We start from the raw sequence: 4,832 nt of genomic DNA on the forward strand, positions 1-4,832 counted from the left end.
TTCTTCTGCCTGGAGCTTATAATTAAGCCTTTTTTCCAAGGTATATCAGTTCTTTATAAATGAAAAGAGATTTACAAGCTAAGTTCTAGCTGATCTCATCACTAATTGGCTATAAATTCTTTTGAGCAGTGAATTCATCCCAAAACCTCAAATTTAAATCTAATTTCTTTTGATTTGAGAAATCCACTATTGGATTTGTCCTCAGATTTCCCCACCTATATGGATTTTTCCCTTCTCCCTTAGTTGGTTATAAAAACTAGCAATAATTTTACTCATTTAATGTATCCTACAATACATATAAAAATAGTTGCAGGATGGTGATATCTATAAAATTTGAGACAAGCTCGCTATGTAAATTTCAAATATTTTTGCAGATTTGTTTTGTTTTCCTTGTTTGACTTGCCCTGCATATTTTGCAGGTGTTGTTTAGCCATATCATCTCTAAAATAAAATTATCTAGCTCTAGAGATAGCGGTTTAAAGTTTTTTTTTTATTTTTTTAATAACATACTTATTTATTATTTTTTTAATTTTTATTTTTACTTTATTTTACTTTACAACACTGTTTTGGTTTTGCCATACATTGACATGAATCCACCACGGGTGTACATGCGTTCCCAAACATGAACCCCCCTCCCACCTCCCTCCCCATAACATCTCTCTGGGTCCAGGAGAAAAACTATTAAAAATTCCAACATATGGAGGTTGAACAACACACTTCTGAATAACCAACAAATTATAAAGTTTTTTTAAAGTATAATTTCATAAAACATATAGTTTTGCAAAAGGAGATTAGATATATTCATTAAGTTGAATCATCCAATCCAAGAACAAGACTTTTTATTTCACTTTGGCTCATACCTACTTTTGTGCTTCTGAGGGATATTTAATAATGTTTCTTATAGATATTTTGCATATTTCTCATTATGCTGCTTTACTAGGTATTTTTAATTTTTGTTACCAAAATGAATAGGTATTTTCTTTTCCTTAAATCTCCAAACAATACATTGTTTGTATATATAAATGCCACTTATTTATATATACAAACTTACTGAGATATTGCAAAAGTTTGACTGCACCATCTACTTTAATCTGCTTTGACAAATATAATTACGTGGTAATGATTGTCAAAACCAGATGTAGACTATTTCCTTCAGGTTAGAAAATTACCTCATATTATTATGTAGTCAATCTCCCCACTCCCAGCAGCAGTCCTAGGCTGTCACTGCATATTAGGCTTTGTTTGTGTATATATAAATATACAGACACACACACACACACTCATAATTATTTACTTATCCATTTGTGTATTCATCTGACCATGTTGGGTCTTAGTTGCAGCACATGGGATCTTTTGATGAGGTGCATGGATTCACTAGGACTTCCCTCGTAGCTCAGTGGGTAAAGAATCTTCCTACAATGCAGGAGACCCAGGTTCAATACTTGGGTTGGGAAGATCCTCTGGAGAAGGAAATGGCAACCCACTCCAGGATTCTTGCCTGGAGAATTCCACGGACAGAGGAGACTGGACGGCTATGCAGCCCATGGGGTGGCAAGTTTCATACATGACTTAGCTACTAAACCGTCACCACCACCATGGATTCTCTAGTTGTGGGATGAGGGCTCAGTAGTGTGGTGCACAAGCTTAGCAGTTGTGGCACATGTAGGCTTAGTTGTTCCAGTGTATGTGGAATCTTAGTTCCCCAACCAGGGATCAAACCTGCAGTCCCTGTGTCACAAGGTAGACTCTTTACCACCGGATCACCAAGGAAGTCCCAGGCTTTATTTGTTCTTGAATTTCACAAAAATATATTCAAACAAATGGTGTCAGAGTGATGTATACACATTAACCCTTCATATCTGTGAATGTTGCCTTACATTGCAAAAAGAAATTTATCAATGACAAGAAACAGTCTGGAGAGGCACTATACACATTGTGACGAGATACAATGGAGGGGTCGAGTGGAGAGGAGAGAAAGCCATACACAAGATGACTTTGAGTGAGCCCCCGCTGTACATCCTAACATCTGAACAAGGAGAATCAGTCATCGTTTTCTGTCTGTTTCCTTTTTCTCACTGCAATGTCATTGAAATTCATCCATGCTGTCATCTGCTTTAATGTTGAGAAATATTTCACCATGTGTCCATAACAAAGCATATTTATCCAATTCTCTTGATGTAGTTCTAAGTAAATGATTATTATCAATAGAGCTGCATTTTGGAATCATAAACTTTCATTTATGCTAAGCAACAAGCAGAATAGCTGAGTCATTAAGTCATTTTATATTTAGTTGTATAAGCCATGGCCAAGTTGTTGTTTAACACCAGTTATATGATTTTATATTGTCATCAACAGTAAAAGGGAGTTTCTCTTGCTTCCTCCTTTCTAGCCATGGGTTCCAGTCATCTTTATTTTACTCAGTCTGTGATGGTGTCTCATTCTTATCTTAATTTGCAAATCCCATTTTTGTATTATATTAATATTTCAATTTATATCTCACTTTAGATAGATAGAGTGCCTGATGAACTATGGAATGAGGCTCGTGACATTGTACAGGAGACAGGGATCAAGACCATCCCCATGGAAAAGAAATGCAAAAAAGCAAAATGGCTGTCTGAGGAGGCCTTACAAATAGCTGTGAAAGGAAGAGAAGTGAAAAGCAAAGGAGAAAAGGAAAGACATAAGCATCTGAATGCAGAGTTCCAAAGAATAGCAAGAAGAGATAAGAAAGCCTTCCTCAGCGATCAGTGCAAAGAAATAGAGGAAAATAACAGAATGGGAAAGACTAGAGATCTCTTCAAGAAAATTAGAGATACCAAGGGAACATTTCATGCAAAGATGGGCTCGATAAAGGACAGAAATGGTATGGACCTAAGAGAAGCAGAAGATATTAAGAGGTGGCAAGAATACACAGAAGAACTGTACAAAAAAGATCCTCATGACCTGGATAATCATGATGGTGTGATCACTCATCTAGAGCCAGACATCCTGGAATGTGAGGTCAAGTGGGCCTTAACAAGCATCACTATGAACAAAGCTAGTGGAGGTGATGGAATTCCAGTGGAGCTATTTCAAATCCTGAAAGATGATGCTGTGAAAGTGCTGCACTCAATATGCCAGCAAATTTGGAAAACTCAGCAGTGGCCACAGGACTGGAAAAGGTCAGTTTTCATTCCAATCCCAAAGAAAGGCAACGCCAAAGAATGCTCAAACTACTGCACAATTGCACTCATCTCACATGCTAGTAAAGTAATGCTCAAAATTCTCTGAGCCAGGCTTCAACAATACATGAACCGTGAACTTCCTGATGTTCAAGCTGGTTTTAGAAAAGGCAGAGGAACCAGAGATCAAATTGCCAACATCTGTTGGATCATCGAAAAAGCAAGAGAGTTCCAGAAAAACATCTATTTCTGCTTTCTTGACTATGCCAAAGCCTTTGACTGTGTGGATCACAATAAACTGTGGAAAATTCTGAGAGAGATGGGAATACCAGATCACCTGCCCTGTGTCTTGAGAAACCTGTATGCAGGTCAGGAAGCAACAGGTAGAACTGGACATGGAACAACAAATTGGTTCCAAATAGGAAGGAGTGTGTCAAGGCTGTATATTGTCACCCTGCTTATTTAACTTATATGCAGAGTACATCATGAGAAATGCTGGACTGGAGGAAACACAAGCTGGAATCAAGATTGCTGGGAGAAATATCAATAACCTCAGATATGCAGATGACACCACTCTTATGGCAGAAAGTGAAGAGGAACTAAAAAGCCTCTTGATGAAAGTGAAAGAGGAGAGTGAAAAAGTTGGCTTTAAGCTCAACATTCAGAAAACGAAGATCATGGTATCCGGTTCCATCACTTCATGGGAAATAGATGGGGAAACAGTGGAAACAGTGTCAGACTTTATTTTTGGGGGCTCCAAAATCACTGCAGATGGTGACTGCAGCCATGAAATTAAAAGATGTTTACTCCTTGGAAGAAAAGTTATGACCAACCTAGATAGCATATTGAAAAGCAGAGATATTAGTTTGCCAACAAAGGTCCATCTAGTCAAGGCTATGGTTTTTCCTGTGGTCATGTATGGATGTGAGAGTTGGACTGTGAAGAAGGCTGAGTGCCAAAGAATTGCTGCGTTTGAACTGTGGTGTTGGAGAAGACTCTTGAGAGTCCCTTGGACTGCAAGGAGATCCAACCAGTCCATTCTGAAGGAGATCCGTCCTGAGATTTCTTTGGAAGGAATGACGCTAAAGCTGAAACTCCAGTACTTTGGCCACCTCATGCGAAGAGTTGACTCATTGGAAAAGACTCTGATCCTGGGAGGGATTGAGGGCAGGAGGAGAAGGGGACTACCCAGGATGAGATGGCTGAATGGCATCACTGACTCGATGGACGTGAGTCTGAGTGAACTCTGGGAGTTGGTGATGGACAGGGAGGCCTGGCGTTCTGCAATTCATGGGGTCACAAAGAGTCAGACACTACTGAGTGACTGAACTTAGACAGTATTTGTTCATTAAAAAAGTAATTCCCAATATAACAATTAAATAAATAGTTGAAACTCATCTTAGGGAGTTTTTTATTATTAATTGTAACAGTTCTTTATATCTTCTGAATAGAAGACCTTTAACATAAGTATATATTGCAAGTATGAGGTATTTGCTTGACCTGTAGTTTCTAAATGATACATTTTTTAACGTTTTATTTTGTACTTGGGCTTAGTCAGTTAACAAAGTGTGATAGTTTCTGGAGAACAGCAACAGGATTTGAACATACATGTATTTATGTATGTATATATATATATATATACATACGCATATACATATATATGCATATATA

The sequence above is a fragment of the Budorcas taxicolor genome, chromosome 4 (assembly GCF_023091745.1).
Source record: "Budorcas taxicolor isolate Tak-1 chromosome 4, Takin1.1, whole genome shotgun sequence".
NCBI classification, from domain to species: Eukaryota; Metazoa; Chordata; class Mammalia; order Artiodactyla; family Bovidae; genus Budorcas; species Budorcas taxicolor.